This window comes from Silene latifolia, chromosome 4, assembly GCF_048544455.1.
Source record: "Silene latifolia isolate original U9 population chromosome 4, ASM4854445v1, whole genome shotgun sequence".
In the NCBI taxonomy this organism is placed as follows: Eukaryota; Viridiplantae; Streptophyta; class Magnoliopsida; order Caryophyllales; family Caryophyllaceae; genus Silene; species Silene latifolia.
Genome location: NC_133529.1, coordinates 87,515,430 through 87,542,395, shown reverse-complemented (window position 1 = coordinate 87,542,395; position 26,966 = coordinate 87,515,430).

Below are 26,966 nucleotides of genomic sequence, written 5' to 3'. Positions count from 1 at the left end.
TTCCGGGTCCGGTACGTTTGGGTGTGGGGTGAATAACGTAGGGGTTTTTATGTTTTAGACAACAAACGAACTAGGATTCACACTTGTTGCTTAGACTCGAATTGGGTCTCAAATTAGACTCAATATTGGCAACAAATTTGGACGAATTACGGCAGAAAAATAAGAATTAAGGGCTGTTTTGAAACACAAATTAAGCAAGCTTGATTTGGGACACAACAAGGACTTAAACTCAACTAATTGTGACAAGAACAATGAAAGTGATCAAGGATATGAATTGAAATAGATAACGAAGCAGGCTCAAGACTTGGAATTTCGTTCAAGATCACTAAGTATGAACTAAATTCCTCCTCAAACACTAAGTAATGACGAGTTGTGACTATAAATGCGTGGCCATGCTCAGAAGTAATCTGTGGTAGATTTTTCCGGTCAAGTAGTCACACTCCCGATCGAGAAAACCACTCGCGATATGTTCATGTGCAAGTGCGACCTGAAAGACACATTGCATTGAGTGGGAGATTAAAACGGACAAGAGAATTGGTAGCGCACACCTTGTGTCGGAAAAGTGGGAGATTGTTGGAGTTACTGTCCTCCACAATAGTGAGTTTACATAATAAATCTCATTAAAGGAATATCACCGGGATATTTATTATTTGATCCTCGTCAGTTGATTAACGTAAATCAATAACGGTTGGCTGACAAGAGTTTGACGTTATTGTCGTGAGACGGCGGTGATCAACTGACCCCTTTCGGTCACACCTAAAGGAACGAACCCCAATTGACAACTAATTAATTATATGAGATACAATTTATTTAGTCCCTTGATTTATAGACTAAAAGCTTAGTCGATTATTTTTAGAGAGATTTCGAGTTGCGAACTCGAGGCGCGGCTGTTATTATTTAATTATGCGATAATTAAATAATAAATTATATGAGACGGGTTTTAGTTAATTAATTGTTAATTCACTAAAATTGTACTAATTGATTAATGTGATTAATATTAGTACGTAAATAATATGTGTAGCGGTACACGTATATTTACAGAGTGTTTTGGACAAAATTAATCGGGAAGCAATTAAACATAAAACGATGTTTAACTAAAATTTACACGTATTTGTGCGACAAATATAAGAACCAAAATGGACCCGTAAATGGGACATTGGACCGTGTAAATGGAGTGTAAATGCATGGTTATAAATATAATCATTACACTCATGCTTTTATTTTTTCCTATCTAATTTGTTCTTATCTGTGGACAAATTGTATTGGACATGCATAAATTGCAAACTTTTCTCCACTCCTACACTTCACCTACCCGGCCACTCTCCCCCTTTTTACACTCCATCATTTTGTTCATTTGATACTACACTTGAACACTTTGCATGTGAAATCTTTTCTTCTCTCTAAAAATAATAAAAACCATTTTACTAAGTTGTTAGTCATCTAAAAATAATTACTAAGATTGTTAGGATAATTACACATATAATCATGGGTATATCTTATCAAATATCTAGTTAATATTTGTTAGGAATTTGGGTGTTGTTCTTGGGTGCTACTAGAAGGAGGTTTTCTCTTTGAAGATTTGGTAAAGGAGGATCTTCCATATTTCATTAGCACAAGAACAAACTAGATATGTGATCTAGTTTGTGCCCATTTTTACCATCAAAATCAATGTAAGGAAATCGTTTTTTCTTAATCTTCATTATTATGCTTTTATATTAGCATGCATGTTACATAGATCACTAAAATGACATTTTATGAGATAATTTGTTTTTAATTAGAGAGTCTAATTAGGATCTATGATCTTACAAAACCGACACACACCGGTAATACCGTCTTACACTATTTTATATATTAATTAAATTACACCCCTTGACCCCGACTCACCTCTGACCATCTTTGACCCGTCATTTGTCCAACGCTGACCACCCATAATTGGGTTTGACCGTGTATTTACATGGTTATTTGTGTTGTTGTAAGACCGTCTTTGGGCAAGTTTTGATACTCCAATGGTGACTGGCCTAGGGCGATTTTGGGTGGTGGTTTTTGTGGGTGGAAAGGAGAATTGAGTGGTGGCCGTGGGTGGTGGTAAGGCAGCTTTAAACGGGTTAAAAGGAGGGAGTGCGATAGTGTTGTTGTTGATTGTTGTTCTCGTCGTTGGTGTTGCTGGTGGTTGCCGCCGGCGTGTTAGGTGGGTACTGCATCCATCGTGGTCAGGAGAGATCACGGTGGTGGCCGGCGCCGGCGAGGGGTGGCGGATTTGGGTTGGATTCGTATATGTGCACATGTGTGTGAGTGTGACGGGTTGTGTTGTGGTGGGGCTACCGTGGTGGTTGTTGCCGCCAGTGTTTGGGCTATTGGCTGTGGACCACCATGGCTGGTGGTGATGGTCCACGGTGGTAGCGGAGGTCGTGGTTGTCGGGGCGAGGAGGGAGTTCGCGTGTGAGTATGAGTCGTGATTTAAATTGCCTAAGATGGGATTTTATTTAAATTATTGAATTCGTATTTAATTTATTTAGATTAGTTAGTAATTAAATATATTTAATTATCGTAATTAGGTACCGACTTTATGGAGGAACATATTTATATACGGTTTCTTTATTATTTAGCGAGATTTGCTAAATGGTAGGGTAATCCTACTTAGTTTTAATATATTTGTATGGTCATGTGAGTCGTGTTTTAGTAGTTAGTGCATTATAACATGTTGTCGTGAATTCATATGATACAGAAATGCATTATGACATGGTATTGGTTAAGATGACTTGATGAGTCCGTAATTGGTATATTGTGTGGTACCTTGCATTTATTGTATTTGTCATGTGTATTGGAGGATATGACAGTTGTGATTGTTTGGTTGTTGGTGAGAAGACGGAAGGCAGTTGGGAGACCATCTTCCGCTTGAGTCGCCACTTTGAGCTTCCCACTCTAAGTGGGATATGCACATTAATAACTTGCGTTTGGAGAGACTCGTGTAGTTGCGACACGACGTCTGGCAGGGGATCCAGTTGGCTTCCGGGTCCGGTACGTTTGGGTGTGGAGTGAATAACGTAGGGGTTGTTATGTTTTGGACAACAAACGAACTAGGATTCACACTTGTTGCTTAGGCTCGAATTGGGACTCAAATTAGACTCAATATTGGCAACAAATTTGGACGAATTACAGAAGAAAAATAAGAATTAAGGGCTGTTTTGAAACACAAATTAAGATAGCTTGATTTGGGACACAACAAGGACTTAAACTCAACTAATTGTGACAAGAACAATGAAAGTGGCCAAGGATATGAATTGAAATAGATCACGAAGCAGGCTCAAGACTTTGAATTTCGTTCAAGATCACTAAGAATGAACTAAATTCCTCCTCAAACACTAAGTTATGAGGGGTTTTCTGCACTAAGCAAGAAGAAAAGAACTAGAAAACTCAGTTTTCAAACTCATAATTTAACTCAACATAATCTGATTTTTACAGAAGTTTAGAGCTCCTTATATAGAGGCTCCAATCTAATCCTAGCCATACATCCAATATTACATCCAAGGGTCACAAAATGGCTTGAAAAGGACAATAAAAACGGTTGGAAAAAGCCTTACATTTGCTTACACAAACTGAATTGGACAAGGACATAAAGCATAAAGCAAAACAAAGTAAGCTAATGAGACAATCATCCTTGACTCCTTATTTAACGATAGGCGAGTCTTCTTGGAATCTTCAAGGGGACCGGCTAAGGTTAGTATAAGATCCATAGAGCAGCAGAAAGGATCCTTGGAGTTGGTTAAGACAATTTAGGAAAATTGAAAACGATTTGTGAGCTAGCCTTGTAAAACCGTGGATTGTGGACCTCGGTTTTGGTTTGCTCTTTACCTCTTGATATGTGTCCTTCCAAGACAAAAGTCCCTAGACAAAAATGATCTAAACTCATCCTAGATGAGAATATGACCGGTTATAGACACCACTTCTTAGACAGATTTGGATTTAGAGCCCAATTTTGTCGAGGCTCCAAAACCGTGCAAATCCAAGCTAGTGTGTGCTCCCAATTCCATTCCAAACTCTCCATCTTGAAAAGGATTTGTCCTCAAATCCTGGATATCATCATCTTCGACCTCCTCATTGATGAGACTCTTATTTGCGCACATTTAGTCCCCTAATTGAGCCTAATTTGGATACTATTATAGCATTTCATGGCCATGTTATCCGTCAAACCTTTCTACGTTGCGTTCCTAGTGCATTTAATATATCTTATAGGAAATGAGATAATGAGGCGGAATCCCCGCCTCCCGTGCATATTTGGAAGCTTGTTGACGATCTTAGATGGACTAGTATGAAGAGGAGGTAAGAACAATGACCAATGAAGCAAGAATAAAGAGTATTCGTAGATCATAGGTTTCTAAAGCAAGAGGTGGAAAACTGTATGAAGATCCGTGCGTCCTAAGCACAAGACGGGGGGATTGCCTTGTCCAGATCCGATCGGCCCGAGCACGAGACAAGCGGATCCAGCACGTTTGATCCGAGCGTCTTCCCTGCAAGACAGGCGGATCCCTTGGCAGAACCAACCGTGCTTCATGCTGATCCGAGCGGATCGTGGTGGGAGTAGCTAAGTAATATGCGCATCTCCCTCAAGACTTGCAATTCCCTATTTAAAACTTGGCATTGTTATTTACTAATCCACCCTTGCTTAACCTAATGATACACTACTATATATACCCCATTTGTAATAATCAAGCAGAGGAAGCTTTCCTTAGATTAAATCAATCTCTCTTAGATTAGATTAGGAGTAGATTAGAATAGATTATCCTTTAATCTTTCCACAAAATTACACATTAATCTTTCCTTAATTATTGTTCAAGTTTATTATTGGGTAATTGAAGATTATTAGGTTATTATTGGAGAATTGACAACTCTTCATCAATCAATCAAGTTTTGTTCTATTATTCGTTGCGTTATATTTGGAATCTTTCCTATGTTGGTACAATTTCTCTACTCTTTACTTATTCCTTGTTTATTGTTTTACTCCTTCATCATGTTTAGACTTGTTAATATGATTGACACCCTTGTTAGCATGTTTTTCATGATCATGAGTGAGTGGGAAATTAGGGGATACAAACATGGGGATTGATCTATGCTTAATCTAATATGTTTTCATAATTAAATTGCTTATTGTGATTTCAAATTATGCACATGTTATGTTTGATAAAATGCAAGCCTATGAATCCTTGCATTTTTCACCCATCACCTATCTTTTCAATGAGGCTTGTAAGATTATAAACCAACTCGAGCCTCATTAGACCATGCATATAGTTGAATAGGAAGGATTAAGTCGACTTGTAGGTATTGTATAATCTAATCGATTCGGCTCCAGGACCCAAACCTTCTTAGGGATTGTAAGATATACACTAACTCGATCCCATCACAATAATAAGTGCTTGAATCTAATTGAGAACATGTTTGTATAATCTACTACCATGAATCCCCTATGAAACCATGACATCCTAATATCTTTATTAATTGTTTACATCTCTTAATTTATTGTTTGTTTTACTTTATTGCTTTCACAACTACAAACCCAAATCAATTGTGACACTAGCATAAATTGAGATAGATAGACTTAGAACCCAAAGCACACCGTCCCGTGGATCGACCTCGACTTAACTGCTAACTAGTTGTTTGTTGAGAAATATAAATGTGTTTGATTGGGCGTGTGACGACCGCGTTGACCATCAAAATGGCGTCGTTGCCGGGGATGGTGTTATGTGATTAAGTTCTTGTTTGTTTGTGTATTTTAATTGTGCTTTAGCCTTGAGGAACTTGTTCCTCAAGGTTCGTTCTTATCGTTTTATTTTAGTTTCCGTGCTTGTAGTTGTTTCCTTATCTTAGCTATGATGATGGCTCAAGACTTGACACATGGAGTATGTGGTAGATCTTTTGAGTATAACTATGGGTATGGGGTGTTTGAGGTGAAAGTCAACACAAACCTACCTTACAACTCATACAATGAAAGTCCTAACTAGTACCCCAACTTTTCCCACCAAAATCACCCCACCCATTATCCACAACAACCACCCACCCAAAACTCACTTTAAAATCAATTCCAAATGCCACAGTATGAGCACTTTCACACCCACCCACAACAAAAAGATGAGCCCAACTTTGACATTCAAAATATGGTTCTCCAAATGATAGGAGACCAACAAAATTTCTTCACACAAATTCTAGAAGAGAGCCAAAATAGGGACAATGATCTTCAAAGCATTGTTACCCATGGTGAGGAGTTGGCAATTCGAATTGCCCAAATGAAGGCAACCCAAGCAACCACTCCCCACCAATCCTTGAGCATTGACCATGAATGTGAATTAGAGGCAATGACCTTTGATGAAGAAGATGTGAAGTGGGAAGAGCCAATCTCCTTGAGCTCTTGTGAATATGAAAGTATGGTATTTGATGAGGAAGATATGAGGTTGAGTAAGCTAAATACTCTTAACATTTGTGAGTATGAGGGTGTGTCATTTGATGTGGATGTTGAGGTGTTGGAGAAAGAGTTGATGAGGAGGAGTAAAGCCCCTATTTATGATTCATATGGAGATAGCGATGATGACAAGCCTATGGAAGAAGCTTTTGCGGAATATGTGTTTTTCAATGACTTATGGAATGTAGAAGAGAAAGGAATTATGATATTGCCTCACTTGAGGAGCCCATCCTTGAGAAGTTTGAGGTATGCTTCCATGAAGAAGATGAATGCCTCTTTCCTATTGACTATGAAGACCTTTTCGCACCCACCATAGAACCTATGATTGTTGGAGATGATAGGGTAAACCTTCTCCAAAAGCTCAAATTGTTGTATAAAAGGTACTTGGTGGAGAAGCTCAAGAGCAAAGCTATGAATGAGCTTACTTGTGGAGACTTGGCACCCACAATCTCAATTCCTAAGGTACCCCGTCATCAATACTATGAGAATTTTCCTTCTATTCTTGAAGGATTGATAAATCCAAATGCTATCATCATCACCATATTTGAGGGAGACGAAAGAGAATGGAAGCCTCCCGATGAAAAGAATTTTAAGCTTGCTAATTTGGAGAGCCAAAAAGGCTATGATGAAAAGGCCAAGGTGAAGGGGAGAAATTTCAATGAAAAGCCCCTTGTGGAGGATTGGCTCTATTCCATTTTGAAGTGGCCATGGTTCTATCTTTTCTTATTTGAGGAATGTGCTCAAGCCTTTGACCGGTTATTGAGAGCATTGAGCAACATGGACAACATCAATAACCATGGCAACAAGGAATGAGTTTGGTAGAGTCCTCCCTCAAACCACCATTTGTAAGATATCCTATCCTTTGACTTTGCATTACATTTACACTTGCATTTAGTTATATACATTTACATTTAGCTTGCATTTGTGAAATATTTCATATTTCATTTACATTAGTTAGTTCATAAAGTATAGTTTTCATTGTAATATATCTCACATATTGCATGTAGTTAGTTGCATTCATGTATAGTCACTAACGACCCAACCTCATTTCTCCTAAACTAGAAATAGTGCTTAAATCGGTTTGGGGAGGTTTGATCATTGGTTACCATAGCTTAAAAGAGAACATGCATCATATAGTGTAGTTTAGATTGCATTCATTTGTTATATATGTCATATAGAATTGCATGTAGTTAGAGCATGCATTCATTCATATCATATCATTGCATTTGTACTTCATTTCCATAAAATCAAAAATAAAAAAACATGTATTTCTTTTTAACTCCTACTCCTACATGTACATTGAGGACAATGTCCAAAATAAAGTGTGGGATGGGAATTTATATTCCAAAATACATAAAAAATTGAAAAATTTCGAAAAAAAAAACTTAAAAATATGTTCTTTAATTTCATAAAAACAGAATCTATAAAAATTTGAAAATTTCAAAAACCAAAAACATGTTCTTTAATTTAGTAGTATAGAATTGTATATACTTGTGTTTTTGTTCTCTTCTCACATAGATACAACACTACATTTTAGGCATTGTCAAGGGAATGTGAAGACCGCTTGGTATGATCGCTCTAATCTCTATTTCCCTTCCATTTATTTTCATTATTCATATGAGGAGGATGGGCTTACATGTCAAGGATGATGTGGTGTATTTTGTTGCGGTTTGTGTACCTATGTGTTGTTAGGAGTTGCATTTAGTTTACATGGCATAATAGTTGATAGAAGCATATGCATTAAAGTTGTATATATGTTAGTTGCATCATGGCATGTAGTTGCATGATTAGAAAATTTTGTGAAAATGCCTATTTGGGAAGCTTGACAAGTGTATATAAGGCCCTTGTAGATAATTTTTCTCCTTGAAACTTTGTTTACTAGAATACCCTCAAGACACCCTAGGATGTGTCATACTTGTATCTTTTGACCCATGGACTAAGGCCTAGTAAAGAGTACCTTGTGGTGTGATAACTCATTGCCTACCGTTTATTCCAAGGTGACCTTTGAAGCCATGCAACCGTTCTTTCACTTCTATCATCATATTTTGTCAACAAATAGGGATTGGGCACAAAATCTCCAAATTCAGTTCAAATACCAAAATCAAAATAAAAAAAGTTTGCAAAATGCATCAATGAAAAGAGGAGCAAAAAATAGACTCCTATGCTTCAATAAAAGTACCCTTGCTACAAAATGGGGTTACTTTGAAAAATCTTCAAAAATGCAAAGATTGAAAGAAATTACCAAGTATAAAAAATGTCACATATCAAAGAAATGGCAAAGAAAATTATTCTCAAATGTCAAATGCCACAACAATTTGGGGGAAAAAAAACAAAACAAAAGCAAACTACCATTGTGAAAGTCAACCATATTGATGCCTTTTATCCATTGATGATCTCTTCTTTGTTGCATGGTGGAGAGGGGACGACCCTTCTTCTTATCTAGGCAAGAAGGGGAATTCCACGATCCTACAGTGTTTCTAACACCATAAGGAGCCTACTCTTGACAAAAGCATTTAGCGATTGAGGATAAAAGTACTCTAGTTTGACACAACTTGGAAGTGATTTGTTGGTATTCTCTTAGACTTAGTAGTTTGGAGAAATGATATCTACAATGGAGTGTGTACCCTTGAATTGCTTCCCCCTTAGATGATTTCCGCCACTTAGATGAGGAAAGTGGCTATTCTTTTGTAGATGCATCCATTACTTGTTTCGTGTGCCTAATGCTTGGATGTATCGCCATTTTGGCAAGCCCCACCTTGCCTTGCAAGGAGGCATCTTACCTCATGGATGTCTTATTGTGAGTTTAAGGGGCCGAGTGAGACCCGCTAATTGTCTCATATTGGTTATATTATTAGGATAATTTAAATAAAGGTCATAGTTTTAGTCACTTCTTTACTCGGGACGAGTAAAGGTTCGGTGTGGGGATGTTTGATGTGACTCTTATTTGCGTACATTTAGTCCCCTAATTGAGCCTATTTTGCATACTATTATAGCATTTCATGGCCATTTTATCCGTCAAAACCTTTCTACTTTGCTTTCCTAGTGCATTTCATATGTGTTATAGGAAAGGAGATAATGAGGCAGAATCCCCGTCTCCCGTGCATATTTGGAAGCTTGTTGACAATCTTAGATGGACTAGTATGAAGAGGAGGCAAGAACAATGACCAATGAAGCAAGAATCAAGAGAATACGTAGATCATAGGTTTCTAAAACAAGAGGTGGAAAACTGTATGAAGATCTGTGCGTCCTAAGCACAAGACGGGCGGATTGCCTTGTCCAGATCCGAGCGGCCCGAGCACGAGACGAGCGGATCCAGCACGTTTGATCCGAGCGTCTTCCCTGCAAGACAGGGGGATCCCTTGGCAAAACCAACCGTGCTTCAAGCTGATCCGAGCGGATCGTGGTGGGAGTAGCTACGTGATATGCGCATCTCCCTCAAGACTTGCAATTCCCTATTTAAAACTTAGCATTGTTATTTACTAATCCACCCTTGCTTAACCTAATGATGCACTACCACTACTACAGATACAGGCTATAACAACCGTTAAAAATCGTTGTTATATAAAAAAAGCGGACGTTGTTCAAGCGTTCGTTGTAAAAGGTTTTAACAACGGTTGGTTTTCTTAAGAAACCCGTTGTTAAAACTATTAACAACGGTTTTAAGTATAAAAACCTGTTGTGGAAAGTGTGACTCAATTTTGGGGGGAAAGTTATAACAACGGGTTGTAATATACAAAACCGTTTTTATAACTAAAGACAACAGGTTGTTTATAAATAACCGTTGTTGTTTGTTTTTAAAAAATAAAAAAAAATTAAATTAAATATTACTAGATGCATTCATAATTACGGCCCGTTATAATTCCGATGCATGCATTATTACTGCCATCCCTGTGCATATGAATGGACAGTATGGAATGAGAAGGGTTAGTAATAAGATTTGAAGCAGCAGGGAGATATATGATGATGATTATGGCACAACTTCCTAACATATATATTAATTAAAAAACAACTCAAACCACACATTGCTTAGTATAAATACATGCATTATCTCAACTAACATTCCATTATCTCACTATACATCTCCAAACCCTAACTGCTAAAACAAACTCCAAATAAACCCTACTTAATCTTTCAAACAAACTCCAAACTCCATCAACAAAATGAATGATATCATCCTTAAGACTCTTACTATGATCGAGAACAACAACAGTTTCATCCGCCGGTTGCTCCACATTGAGGAAAGTTTCAGGAGCTACCTTGTGGATGCTCGATCCATACTGAAGGACGCCAAAAAAGATGGCTTGACAGAGCAGCAGCAGTTGAAGCTATATGACGATATAAAAACTGCTGAACGGAACCTCCAAATAGCCAAGGAGGAGAGGACGGATATCATAGAAGAGAATTAGACTCTCTATGAAAATATAAGAATTGCATTTTTATTAATGTAATTTTTTTTTTAATTTATGTATTTATATATATATATATTAATTATGTTTATCATGCATTCCTCTTTATCATCTTGCTTCTTCTTTGTTTTAGTTTATTTAATTTGTTTTACTAGCTAATTAAGCGAATAATACTTAAAGAAATAACATAATGGTCGATAAAAACACATACATGCAAATGAAATAATTAGAAAAAGAAAATAATGACGATGAAAGACGATGAAACCAACAGTGACGGCGAGATTTACCTGATAATTAGAGAAAGTAAGAGACGATGAAATCAACAGTGACGGCGAGAAGATAAAGCGACGATGAGAAAGAGACAAAGAGACGATGAGAAAGTGTCTGTTTTGTGTTTGTGTTTGTGTTTGTGTTTGTCTGCTGTGTTTGTGTTTGTGTATTAAGGTTTGTGTTTTGTGGCTGTAGCTGATTTGTGTTTGTGTGGTTTATAGTATGAAAGGTATTGACAACGGTTATTAAACAAAAACCTTTGTTAAAACGTTTTAACAACGGTTGTAAAACAACAACCGTTGTCAAATAAGTTTTAACAACGGTTGTAAAACAACAATCGTTGTCAAATAAGTTTTAACAAAGGGTTTCAAAAGTAACGGTTGTGCATGTGTTACCCGTTGTTAAAACTTATAACAACGGTTGTTATAACCATACCCGTTGTAATTAATTTTAGTAAATTTCGCGCCATACATTCTTCAACGTCTATTGTGATTTTCGTGAATAATCGTTGTTAAAGGGGCGTTGTAGTTGCCTGGATTTATAGTAGTGTACTATATATACCCCATTTATAATAATCAAGCAGAGGAAGTTTTCCTTAGATTAAATCAATCTTTCTTAGATTAGATTAGGAGTAGATTAGAATAGATTATCCTTTAATCTTTCCATAAAATTACACATTAATCTTTCCTTAATTATTGTTCAAGTTTATTATTGGGTAATTGAAGATTATTGGGTTATTATTGGAGAATTGACAACTTTTCATCAATCAATCAAGTTTTCTTCTATTATTCTTTGCTTTATATTTGGAATATTTCCTAAGTTGGTACAATTTCTCTACTCTTTACTTAATCCTTGTTTATTGTTTTACTCCTTCATCATGTTTAGACTTGTTAATATGATTGACACCCTTGTTAACATGTTTTCCATGATCATGAGTGAGTAGTTACTTAACTAGGATTAGTGGGGAATTAGGTGAAACAAACATGGGGATTGATCTATGCTTAATCTAATATGTTTTCATAATTAAATTGCTTGCTTGTTGTGATTTCAACTTATGCACATGTTATGTTTGAGGAAATGCGAGCCTAGGAATCCTTGCATTTTTCACCCATCACCTATCTTTTCAATGAGGCTAGTAAGCTTATAAACCAACTCGAGCCTCATTAGACCATGCATATAGTTGAATAGGAAGGATTAAGTCGACTTGTAGGTGTTGTACAATCTAATCGATTCGGCTCCGAGACCCAAACCTTCTTAGGGATTGTAAGATATACACTAACTCGATCCCATCACAACAATAAGTGCTTTCATCTAATTGAGAACATGTTTGTATGATCTATTACCATGAATCCCCTATGAAACCATGACATCCTAGTATCTTTATTAATTGTTTACATCTCTTAATTTATTGTTTGTTTTAGTTTATTGTTTTCACAACTACAAACCCAAATCAATTGTGACACTAGCATAAATTGAGATAGATAGACTTAGAACCCAAAGCACACCGTCCTGTGGATCGACCTCGACTTAACGGCTAACTAGTTATTTGTTGAGAAATATAAATGTGTTTGATTGGGCGTGTGACGACCGCGTTGACCATCACTCATAGCATGGACTCAAACTACCACCATCAATTGTGTCATGGACTCCCAAGAGATTAACCTTGTACTTGATGGACTTAATTTTCTTAATGATCTTGAATGGACCATCATCACTTGTCATGGACAGTTTTTCCTTCTTGTTATTGATCTTTCCTTTGATGAAATGTACCCATACTTAATCACCGGGCTTTAAATTCTTGGCTTGCTTAGGAGTCTTGGATTTCTCCTTACAAGCTCCCTTGTACTTCTCGATTTGAGCATGGAGATGAGGTTCCTTTCCAACTTGTTTCCTAACTCCACTCCCTTCCTTATTAGAGCATTCAATAAGCTTGCATTTCTGTGGTTGGGCAGCCCCTTGATCGTTGCTCCTAGCTTTGCAATCAGCTTTGAAAGAATTGTCTAACTCCAGAATAGGAGATATAGGAGAGCCACATTGCACACCCTGGGGGGAACCTTAGTTTGATCATTTTCTTTGAGTAAATCTTGGACTCTTAGCTCCTTGAATTCACCTTTGGCAATGGGAATGAGGGCATCCTCTGCTTCATTTAACATGGGCTTCACGAAAGTTTCATTGATCAGGATTACTTCCTTGGAGGGCTCAAGTAGTGAGGTTGTTGATGTAGGCATAAGCTCGGGTGGTAATGGTGTTAGAATGACATTTCTTGACCCGAATTTGAAGACATAAGTGTTGTCTTTCCCATTGTGAACCGAATCCCTATCAAATTCCCAAGGCCTGCCAAGTAGAAGATGGCCAGCATCCATAGGTAGAACATCACAAAGAGCTTCATAACATAGTTCTTCCCAATGGAAAAGGGTACTAAGCATTGCCTATCCACTTTGATTTATGCCCCTTTGTTGAGCCACCTCAATTCGTAAGGATTTGGATGGTATTGTGTGGGCAAGGATAGCTTCTCAATGAGAGTATTAGAAGCCACATTGGTACACCTCCCACCATCAATGATTATATTGCAAACTCTCCCCTTAATAGTGCACATAGAGCTAAAGAGTTGTTGTCTTTGGTCCATTTCCAAGGGTTGGGCACTCAAAGCTCTCCGTAGGACCAAGTTCAATACCGACTGCGGTTCCATAACCATGGCAGCCTCCTCTTGCTCCGTTTCTTCCTTACAATAATCACAAACAAGAATTTCATCCTCACCCCAATGTACTATCTCAAAGCTACTAAGAGCTCTCTTGGTTGGACAATCTTTAGCAAAGTGGCCAAAGCCTTGACATTGATAGCATTTCCTCAAGGCCATGGTGTTTTTGTGTGGAATCATGGGTGTTTTGCCGTTGTCAAGAGTAGGGGTTTTGTTTTGAAGTGTTGGTTCAACAACCTTGGTCTCGGTTTGGTCTTGGTGAGGGGCTGTTTTGGACGGTAGGTTTGTGGTTGTAGCCTTCCCCGTCGCCTATTTCTCAACCCTCAATGCCAAGTTCACGGCCTCCTCAAAGGACAACACTTGATACATTCGCACTCTACTAGCAATCTTAATGTCCAAACCTTCAATAAACCTAGCAATCTTTTGTTCAGGCTTTTGATTTACTTCACATTGCAAGGTTAACTGCTCAAAGTCTCTAAGGTAAGACTGAATATGTTGTTGGTCTTGTTTAAGTTGAGTGAACCTAATTAACATGTCTTGAGTGTAGTCTCTAGGCACAAACTTTTCTTAAATCTTCTTTCTCAACTTTAACCATGACTTAATAGGTTCTTTACCATCCCTTCTTCTCTGATCTTTTAAGGTTCTCATACCAAAGGGAAGCATAGCCTTTGAGTTTCAAGATTGCAACTTTAAAAGCTTGGCTATCCGAATAACCTTTATACTCAAGGACTCATTTAATGGTCCTAAACCAATCTAACAAAACCTCGGGGTTCAAGCTACCATAAAAATCAGGAATTTCTATCTTTGTTGATCTCTCTTTGAATTCCTCGGCCATGGAGTCCCCCGAATCTTAAAATGGCTCCTCTTCTTAGATACCTCGGCCTCCTCTTCCACCCATGAAAGCACGACCTATCCTCCTTCCTCGTGGTGGTGGTCTTCCATATCTTGTTGGTTTTGGATTGTTAGCCATGATAGCATTGAAATAATCCAACACTAGGACGCATTTTTCAGAAATTTGTGTTACTTGGTTTTCAATTCCGGTAAGCCGCTCTTCACTCATGGTTGTTTTTTGTGTTTTTGGACGTAATTAGGAAAGATGAACACTCAACCAAAGCTCTAATAACCAATTTAGAGTGAATACCGTAGGGGTTGTTGTGTTTTGGATATCAAACGAACTAGGATTCACACTTGTTGCTTAGACTCGAATTGGGACTCAAATTAGACTCAATACTGTCAACAAATTTTGACGAATTACAGAAAGAAAAAAGAATTAAGGGCTTTTTTGAAACATAAATTAGTCAAGCTTGATTTGGGACACAACAAGGATTTAAACTCAACTAATTGTGACAAGAACAATGAAAGTGACCAAGGATATTGTAACACCCCCATACACCAAGGTGCCTTACCAATATCACCCTAGCACATGGAGATTCTACCATCTTGGTTACCCGAGGTATAGTAATCAAAAGAGACCATCAAGAAACGTATTTTAAGTATAAAAGTTTAATGTGCGTACATCATAACCAAAACTGAAATAAGAAATATAACTGTCTCAAAACTGCAAACCAACTAAAGTAAAACTGTCCGAAGAAAACACAGCGGAAGACTAAGAGTCTGACATGCGTACTCCAAAGAAATACCTACTAATAAACTGTTCACCATCCCCGAATGGATCACCACAGTTTTCAAAACATTTAAACGGGGTCAGTTACTGCATAAACAAAATAAGCAATCAACACATCCAATTGCACAATCACATTCCTCCAAATCCATCTTATCACCAATCATCTGACTACACACTAAAGTGTGTAACCTTGCAAGAATATCCATCGCAACTGATATTCCACACCGCTAGTGGGAACCGCAGCCGTACCACCTAAGCCATGCTCAACACCATAGAGCGAATAACCCATGTCCATTAATGTGCACATTCCCCTTGTGACGGGAACCACAAGGGGTGAATCAAGGGCGTGAAGCCACTCCCGCAAGTGACTCCACTCAGGCGAGGGCGCACCTTGGGAACCATAAACAAACAAACAACTAATACACAATACCAATGTATACATGCCAATTCCAATTAACGATAACAACAATCATGCCATCTTATAATATTTACGGAGTCAACTGAGTAGGGAAACCCTACCTGAGAAGGAATCACCAACAATCAAAGTAGTGGATAAAAATGGCTCCTCTACGAAATCACCTGTAGATACCTCATTTATGCACCTCTCGCAAGCCACCCGGTGATGATTGGGCCGCATGTTTGGTACACGGAACAATTTGTGACAGTTCGTAAGTTTATCATCAAGTGATCGCTCAAACACTTGTGTCTACCTCATAGTCGTCATCTACGCGCTGTTACGGTCATTTTGGCAGTAATTAGAGTGCATTTGGAGTCCGGGTCAAAACCGTCTTCATTTTCTAATAACCGTTTAAAATGCCGAGTCAGAATATTCTGGAATGTTCCAGATATTTCAATTCCATATTTTCCAATCTTTTAATCTTTGGTAAAATATATATCCCGATATTATCATATAAAATATTAAGAAAATAAGATTAATCCGCTATTCCATAATAGAAACACGGAAATCTTTCTTCCGCAGGAGGAAACCACTGAGGAAAAGACGCAGCAGGTGCTGCGCCTCTTCCAAGAGAAGCAGTGCTTGCTGCGCCTCTTCCTCAGTCCTTTTCTGCGTATTTTTCGTATCTTTTCGAGATTCACTTCCAAAGTTTCTCCGAAAACCCTAATTTATGTCGTGTGATTAGTATAAATAGAGACCTTTGGTCTCACATATTTCTCACACGAGTGTCCGCCCTTCTCTTCTCCCTTTGCATTCTAAGACCACGTTCTTACTTTTTGGCGTCTACGTGCTTGAACTTTCGACCACGTAACCTCGGATCTTTCTGAGTACCAGCCTCGTTTTGCATGACCGACCAATTTGACCAACTCCACATCAATCAACTTAATCAATCTTGTTCGTTTTCCTCTTAGAGGGCACTTTCGTCGTACATTCGAGTCGAGCATCACTAAACGTTAACTTAGTCAATCTCGTTTCGCCAAACATGTAAGTCTGAGGGTGTATAATCTTTATTTTGTTATTGTTCTTTATTATTGTAATCACATTTGTAAGATTTATGTCAAAAATATTCTTAAAACCGATTTGTAAAACCTTATTTCAAACCCTTTTTATGGATTATCAGGAGACAAACGTCGAGAAAGGACGCAGCAACTGCTGCGCCTCTTCGAAGGGACGCAGCACCTGCTGCGCCTCTTCCTGAGGCTGCCGCAGTTCCTGCTTCCTTTCTTCTTCCTTCGTCTTCTGTCCGTCTTATTGTTTTTGCTTTGTTACCAATTGTTCATATTTCGTTTAATACGACAATTCTAATATAATAATTTGAACATGTAAATCGTTATTAATATTTAATTCATCATTAACATCCCGACTTAAATCCCTTATAATCCATATTTGCGGGTTTTCGTCATCAAGTTAATTCGGGTTTTTAGAGGTTCGATTCATCCATATTGAGTCTCTAGAATTCACCATTGATATATTCCCCTTCGTTATTTATCGTTGCCATCATTAGTTCGTCATTAATAACCTGTTTAACCTAATTAATTTGTTTAATTTGTTTAGTTTGTTTAATTCTCATAACTAACCTTATTAATCTTGTAAATAATTCATCCTAATTAGTTTTTATCCATGTTTTATCGTTTTTATGACCAATTCACATGTAAATAATCTGTTAACCACTTCCATCCGAGTCAAATAATATAATCAAGCATTAAAATCACCAACGAATATTAACGAGATGCAATTCCGGCTTCTCAGCCAGAACTGAGCTCAGGAACAGACGCAGCGTCTGCTGTGCCTCTTCCAAAGGACGCAGCTCTGCTGCGCCTGTTGCGGGTTGAGTTCTGTCTCTGAACTCCCGTTTCTGCCTTGACCTAGTTACGTATTTAATTTACTATTAATCGTATTAACACCTAATCTGTTTGTTTATTTATTTATTCTTTCTTTTCCCAAATTATCCGTTTTAAATGTATTTTCGACATAAATCAATTAAATCCAATGTAATTATTATAATTTTCTTTATTGTATTTTTTTTATTGTATTTCTTTTATCGTATTGCGTGTATGTTTTCACATGTAATCAACTTAAATCCCTACTTTGACATTAATGCATGTTAAACTACGTGATAACCGACTTAGTATTAATTCTCACATGTTAGGATTAATCTAATAGATGTTGCATTGCATGCATATAATCGACAACATATCGAGTATAGACAATTTCCCTAATCATTAGTAGAGGCCGCTATCGAGGCGGGCGGGATTAGGTGTTCGATCAAAAGTGTCACACCCCCATATACAGAGGAGCCTTAACTAGGCCTTCCTTAGCATATAAGGACGTTACCATCTCGGTTGCCCGAGGACAGTAATAATCAAATGTCGATAAAAGAACTATTAAGTTACTTTACAAGTGATTTAACCAACTAAAGATATAAAAGATACAATTCAAAGACTACTCGCTATAACTATTAATTCTCGTGGAGACTCATCCATGCCCGGACTCCAGCTAGCAACCACATCAACACCTGCTAAGACAGACTGCTCACCAAAAGGGATCCCGGCAGACACATCAACACACAAGACAACCACACAAGGTCAGTACTGAGATAAGACACAACAAAGATAACGACAGCTATCAAAACAGCACAAGACAATCCATCACAATCAGGCACTCCACTCCATCTCCGTCACCGACTGTCCACTGGACCAGCCCTGCCAGTGGGGGACCGCAGCCGTTCCCACCTAAGCCCCGCTCATCATACCGAGCGATAACCCTGTCCCATTAATGTGCACATCCCCTTCCGTGGCGGGTTCCACGAAGGGCGAAACTAGGGCGTGAAGCCACTCCCGCAAGTGACTCCACTCAGCCGAGAACGCATCTCGAGAACCACAGACAAACAATCACAATCACAGTATCAACAACCGTCATCACAACACAACAACAACTATACAACGATCAACACACTAGACTACCTACAGAAACTGAGTAGGCGAACCTACCTTTATGCAATTGCAACCAATCCATGCCGGCAACCAACATATCCAGCAACCAAGCAAAGCCTATAATCACAATACAACTATCTATTACTATCAAGTAAACCCTAACTGCAAAGAACGAGGACAGTGATGATGATTATGACATACCTATAAGGAGAAACCCGGCAAAAGACCGCTACCCGACTCAAGCTACGCTCTCCTAAGGCACAAGGACCTTCAAAGGGCTTCCATGAAGGTTTTCTGGTGAAGGGAAGGGAAGGAGGCGACTAATGGATGGGAAGAATGAGGCGGAAATGATTTGCGGATTTAACAAAACGCGATATAAAACCCTCGCTGCAAACTCGATACTCGATCGAGTACCCAACATACTCGATCGAGTAGCCCCCTACTCGATCGAGTAACTAAGCTACTCGATCGAGTGGCCTCTACTCTATCGAGTACTACTCCCAACTCGTAACCCAAGATAACTTTGGCACGTTTTTCTAAGACTATTCCCGCTCCCAAGGTCGATCAACACTGGTCAAAGGGTCTCTAAAAAGGCGGGTATTACAGTCTTCCCCCCTTAAAAGAACTTCGTCCCCGAAGTTCAACTCACCCATCTCAACACACAAGACACGGGAAAACACGACATAGCCATTCTTCATATTCAAGTCATAACTCCCCAGGAATACCATCCCCCCATGTCATCATCATCACTGTCTACGCTCTAATTGAAATGACTATCAAACTATCAATCCGGAACATGTCTCATATAAAACATCAAACTCGCAATGCGAATCACCACCCACGATCACCCAACATATGGTAACAACTATCAAACTATCAATCCGGAACATGTCTCATATCAACTTTCATGTGGTGCAACTAATGCCACCGTGTTACTCGGCAACGTGATTCAATTACGATTCATCGCACCATAACTATTTCTTCATGACCGTATCTTGAAACATACAATCACATCCACTTTAAAGAACTAAAGTATCAACTTATACTTTAGGAAATTTGATAATTAACCATCAAATCATTATAAACGAGCAAAGCATAATTCAAAAACAGCCTTTTCATTTCGCGACATTACTCTTCCCCTCTAAAATAGAACTTCGTCCCCGAAGTTCACCGTCGAAAATTACAAAACACCTTACCTATTACTTGCAGCATTACATTAAATAAAAGCCATATTATTTGTTATGGATATTACTCACTAACTAAGTATTCGTTTAAATTAGAAATCATATGCAAAGCACCGGAATATCTAGTCACCGTTGACAACACATGTTAAAATGGTATGCGCCAGTGTACAAGAAGTTATAACCCCGATAAATAGATCGTAATAGGGCATACGCAACATTAAAGTAACAAGAAACTATTACCGCTTCACTAACTGTGACAAATACGCTTATAAAACTTCAAACACGACTTCCAACATATGAAATTAACGGTTCTAAGGTGTTACTACGCACTAATAACCACATTAAACATCAACTTGCAATTATAAAACAATTACACACTTTTAATTTTCGAAAACCTCCTGTAACAGTGCTACTCGATCGAGTATGTAGCGGTACTCGATCGAGTAACATGCTACTCGATCGAGTGTCTTGGCTACTCGATCGAGTAGCCCACGGATCAGAATACTTTTTATCCCCATTTCCCGTAGCTACTCGATAGAGTACGGGGTACTCTGTCGAGTACCCACATGCCAAGGTGCCTTATAAAACTCGTCATAACCCAACATACGTAAACATAGTTGTCATATAACTTGTGTCGGGATGATTTCCCGACTCCCAAAACGATCCTGCAACAAAGTTAAGTAACAAATCCGGCCTTATGGCCAACAATACAAATCCATAACCAATCGCCAACGTAAACAACTACCGAGATCTAACAACACTACCAACCACTACTACCAACGATCATGAACAAGGATAGAAACAAGGAGTATCACTCCTGCTGCTGCTGCTGCTGCTGCTGCTGATCGACCATCACCTCATCATCGCCGCCACCTCCAGAAGTACCCGCTCCCGATGCCCCAATCCCCGCATCTCCTCCCGCTCCGGCTCCCGGACTCACGTACCATGGAGTCAAGCCACCATAGGCAAAGGACTGAGGTGTCCCCCACGTCGACTGATCCACCCCATAGGAATGGAAAACCCCTGTGTAGTCCCCAACTCCACTCCACCAAACCGGGTGCGGTCCCTCTGTCCCTATCCCCTGAGTGTACGCCATCTCATGCATGTTCCTGAGTGTCAAAGTAGATGACACTCTCTCCGCCAAGTAGCTGGATCGCGTCTCCGGGGTGTCGAGGTAAGGGTAGCACGGGAAAGGATGCTGCTGCTGCTGAGGTTCTACCGGCTGTGGCCTAGTCTCCGAGGCCCTCTCCCTCACTCGACGGGGTCCTCTCCCCAATCTAGGTCTCTCCACCACCGCAACTGCCGCATTCTCGCCCTTCGTCGGCTCCGGCATCACCTTGAGAAGAGTGTCGTCGATGAGGTAGGTCTGCAGCTGTCGGGGTCTATCAACATCCTCCTCCTCATCATCCGAGTCTACAGCCACTACTGTCGGCTCTAAGGGCTCCGTCGGTGGGAGGTGCTCAGGAGCTGGAATTTTCATCCAACTCATGCCCCACACCCTCCAAGCTAGGCTACCGTCAGCCAAGGTCCTCAACCATTTCAGGTCGAGATAATAGTCACGGTCCATAGTGGGCACTGGGGTAACTAGAGGCACGTACTCCAAAGAAGCCTCGAAAGAGGTTAGCTTTTCAGCTAACCGAGTGGCGATGGCGCCACAACTCAGGTACCGGGAAGAGGCAGTGGCCATTAAGGTAAGGGCGGCACAAACCATAGAAGGAGCATTAAAGACCACTTTCCTGGTCCGCTCCGGGTTGAGGTAAGACATCAGAAACAACACCTCATGATTATTCAGTTTACTAATGTCCTTCCTGTCATAAAGGAGGTTTGAAAGGGAACGGAGAAAAACCCTCAAGGTAACATGCTGAACGTCATTAATCAGCATGTTGCTTGAGGTGGGAGCTGGCTTTCCGGTCAAGCAAGGCATTAGGCGGCAGACACCGCACTCAGCTGGAATATCGGTGATAGAATCCTTGGGAGGCTTAGCCAACCCAAGGTGAGAGGCAAACAAATCCATAGTCAACAGAAAACTGGTGTTCATCAACCTGAACTCGACGGTTTGACCCGCTGGGTCATAGCTAAAGGAGCTCATGAATTCTAAAGTAAGAAAAGGATAAGTGTGTTTGCTCAGCCTATACAACCCAGTAAGACCCAAATTCTCAAAAATGTGACGGACATCCGTCTCTATCTCCAAATCCTTCAACAAGGTAGTGTCAATACACCTCGTAGGTCTCATTTTGCGTTTTTGTAAAGCTACAAAACGCTCTCTCTGCTTGAAATCGACAAAAACAATGGAAGGGTACTCCGGAACCGCGGGTACCACGGGTCCGCTTCCTCCCGGTCTCAGGCTGATTACCCCTCCCCTGTTTACTTTGACGAATCCCTAGGTTCAGTCTCGGCATCTGTTTCGGCATATGTTCAGACAAATTTGTATAAACATGTAAACATATAATTCATATAATGTGGACTTTACATACTCAGTTTAGTACACAATTTTATCAACTAATTCGACATGTGAATCACATAATTCATGCCATTAACCTTGAATGCTCAGCTAGGTACACATATTCGCCAACAGTTTCCTCAAATTGATATATAAACTCAGTTTATAGCCACTTACTAACTGTAGTTGTGAGAATTTTAGCATGGTGAACACATATACTCAACAAATTCTAACAACTTAGCATAATTCTAGGGCTACTCCACAACACGTTCAACAACATATGAGGCAATTATACAAGTTCATGGAGAAGTAACATGGGACATATTTTCATCATCTTCAATATTAGGAACAAATAACCCAGTTAAACATTGTCAGACGGTCTCTACAGCTGTAATTATTTTGGCATATTTTCATCAATTATCATCACTACCATCATATTGAAGTTCAACTTATACTTATAATGTCATTCACAACACCAAATTCCAATTATAAATCACGAATTCCCATTTGGGGCACTTTTCAGACGGAGTTTTAAGACAACTTTCTAAGGTGAAAATAATCAAAATTCATCCTTCAATATGATATAAACAATACATAGGACTCAATTCCATCATCTAATCATTGTAAAACAATCAAAAATCAAATTCAATTTTGCAAACCCTAGAAATTTCGATTTCAAATTTTGCAATTTCTAGTCTAATGTACAGCAATTAATCACCAACAATCAAGAAAGACGACATGTGAATCATTTTCCAGCAGTTAAAGGCAACAATTGAATCATATGAATCGAATTTTTTTTTTTTCAGATTATTTCACTATTCTAACACATTCAAAACAATAAATCATGTAAATTAGGAAGAAAAGCATACCTTAATTGAGTAACAAAGTAAAGAAACGAAATTAAACAAAGAAATTAACCCCAAGAATCACCACTACCCAAGAGTTTGAGAGAATTTGAGAGGAATAAGGCTTAGGTGTTTAGGTGTTTCGAAATATAGAGGAAGAAGAATAAGAAATAAGAAATAGAAGGATTAGGGGTTTTAAGAAACCCGTAAGAATCACTGTACAGTAACCTACTCGATCGAGTGTCTAGGGTACTCGATCGAGTACCACCCTACTCGATCGAGTAGGAGCTATTTCGTCGAGTATCTGCAGGAATTTTCCCCACATCCCGACGTCATAGCTTCCTAACTAGATCGAGTGAGGTCTACTCGGTCTAGTATGCACTCGCACTCGGTTAAGTAAGGTTAAGTACTCAGTCAGAAGTACGAAGTAAATTGAAGATTCCTGTAAAACAACATTGTGTGTCGATTCCAAACTAAGTTCGGAATTCGGCACGAATTATCATTCTCCATCACGTATTACAATCATTATCGCGCAAAGATGTAATTCTCAACGAATAAGATGCACGTCACATTACGCTATACAAGTTACCCAACTCGGTTTACCTGCCACCGAATTATTTATAAACATAATCATGCCATCATATTACACTTAAATTTACTTTACATGTTACTACAAAACTCGTATTTACTTCAATTTGAAACGTATAATTAACTTCAATTCTTTCTTTCACTTATCATGTAAATACATACTTTTCAAAACAATTTATTCTATCATGTCTTACGTTCTATCATAAGCAATTCATCTTGCACGAATAAAATATTACGCCGCGGAAAAATTTCAATTAACAAATAAGGCATAAACACATTACTACATGCTATGTTTCAATTTACAACTCGACTATTCTATAACTATCATCATAGCAATTATGGTAGGATTCATAAACTCGTATATGACTACCGTAAACTTATAACATACACCAACACCTTCACTCTTCATGTCACGGCATTCACTTCCACATTCCCACGCATCTCTACCACGTTACTAATCACGCCAAAAACCAAAGATTACTTGACACGGCCCAAATACCACTATCACACTTACTAACTCTAGCAACAACCTACCCAGAGGTAGCTCCGGTTCAATTAACATACATACTACACACACACACACGGACTCCACATTCCCATACCATGTGACTGGCTTAAGTGTTATGAGGCCAAGATTTTGAAATGAGGGCGCCTACTCACCCAAAATCTAGCATCAGCGGGGCTCCCATTACACATACACCAGGTTCATTTTATTAGACTCACTACGTTCATTATTTTCATTTGTTACAGGTTCCAAAATCGTCGCTCTGATACCACTTTGTAACACCCCCATATACAGAGGAGCCTTAACTAGGCCTTCCTTAGCATATAAGGACGTTACCATCTCGGTTGCCCGAGGACAGTAATAATCAAATGTCGATAAAAGAACTATTAAGTTACTTTACAAGTGATTTAACCAACTAAAGATATAAAAGATACAATTCAAAGACTACTCGCTATAACTATTAATTCTCGTGGAGACTCATCCCTGCCCGGACTCCAGCTAGCAACCACATCAACACCTGCTAAGACAGACTGCTCACCAAAAGGGATCCCGGTAGACACATCAACACACAAGACAACCACACAAGGTCAGTACTGAGATAAGACACAACAAAGATAACGACAGCTATCAAAACAGCACAAGACAATCCATCACAATCAGGCACTCCACTCCATCTCCGTCACCGACTGTCCACTGGACCAGCCCTGCCAGTGGGGGACCGCAGCCGTTCCCACCTAAGCCCCGCTCATCATACCGAGCGATAACCCTGTCCCATTAATGTGCACATCCCCTTCCGTGGCGGGTTCCACGAAGGGCGAAACTAGGGCGTGAAGCCACTCCCGCAAGTGACTCCACTCAGCCGAGAACGCATCTCGAGAACCACAGAGAAACAATCACAATCACAGTATCAACAACCGTCATCACAACACAAAAACAACTATACAACGATCGACACACTAGACTACCTACAGAAACTGAGTAGGCGAACCTACCTTTAAGCAATTGCAACCAATCCATGCCGGCAACCAACATATCCAGCAACCAAGCAAAGCCTATAATCACAATACAACTATCTATTACTATCAAGTAAACCCTAACTGCAAAGAACGAGGACAGTGATGATGATTATGACATACCTATAAGGAGAAACCCGGCAAAAGACCGCTACCCGACTCAAGCTACGCTCTCCTAAGGCACAAGGACCTTCAAAGGGCTTCCATGGAGGTTTTGTGGTGAAGGGAAGGGAAGGAGGCGACTAATGGATGGGAAGAATGAGGCGGAAATGATTTGCGGATTTAACAAAACGCGATATAAAACCCTCGCTGCAAACTCGATACTCGATCGAGTACCCAACATACTCGATCGAGTAGCCCCCTACTCGATCGAGTAACTAAGCTACTCGATCGAGTGACTCTACTCTATCGAGTACTACTCCCAACTCGTAACCCAAGATAACTTTGGCACGTTTTTCTAAGACTATTCCCGCTCCCAAGGTCGGTCAACACTGGTCAAAGGGTCTCTAAAAAGGCGGGTATTACAAAAAGAGCTTCCTAATACGTACCCTCACCCCTTACTCCAGACCTCTGTGAACATCCGTGTTCATTGGCATCCACGAGAGTCATTCTAGACATAGAATGCTAAAGGTTACGAGTTCTTGGTGTTCATGTCACTACTTTCTGTCTTGACATGGCACGAGGTATTCGAACGGTTTCAAATTTTCCACAATAAATTGGTGGTGACTCCACAAATGCACAAGAAAAGCTTCCTCGCTTTTCGCCCCCGTGGGCCCGCGTCCACAGTTTGGCGACTCCGCTGGGGATTAATACACTTACGTGTTGCCAAGGGTGAAACTTGAACAAGTTTAGGGAATAGTTTGTACAAGACAGTTGTCGGTTTTCATAACTCGGTCTTCCTAGATCGTTTATTCGGCGTTCCTAGGCCCAACCCAACCCATTCGACCAATCGTCCCATCTAGACGGTCAAAATTCTTATTTGGGTCTAAGGATGAATAGCGATTGACGTCATCTATACCATGGTACTTACTCTTGTTTGTATCAAGGGCTTTCACTACTCGAGGAAATGGACTAGGAATCGGCCTTACTCCTGTTTGGTACGAGCCTCTCCACAGACCCCGGGTTTGATTGTTCGGTATGGCAACCCACCCTTTAAGCCAAAACCCTTTTAAATGCACTCGACATCCCGTTATAATGCCTGTATAAATGCTTGTATGTGATCACCATTTTCTAAACGAAACCATGACGAATTTTGTGAAAATCAAAACCTCTTTCAAAATGTAAAATTTTCGAAATAGGCCAATATTAGCGCAAAACCAGTCAAAACTCTGTCCAATTGTCGAGTCAAAATTCGGGCCTTAAAGCCCATTTCAAAACCTCACTTCGAGTCCACTCCTACAACTACACTACAGTTGACTAGGACCAACATTTTCAAAGTTTGTCATTTCTTCAAAAACTCACTTGACACGAGTGGCACACTCCCACTCTACAAGTCAAAACATTTTTCCAAGTAAGTGTGCTAGAATGGCCGATCGTGTTTTGATTCGTCGTC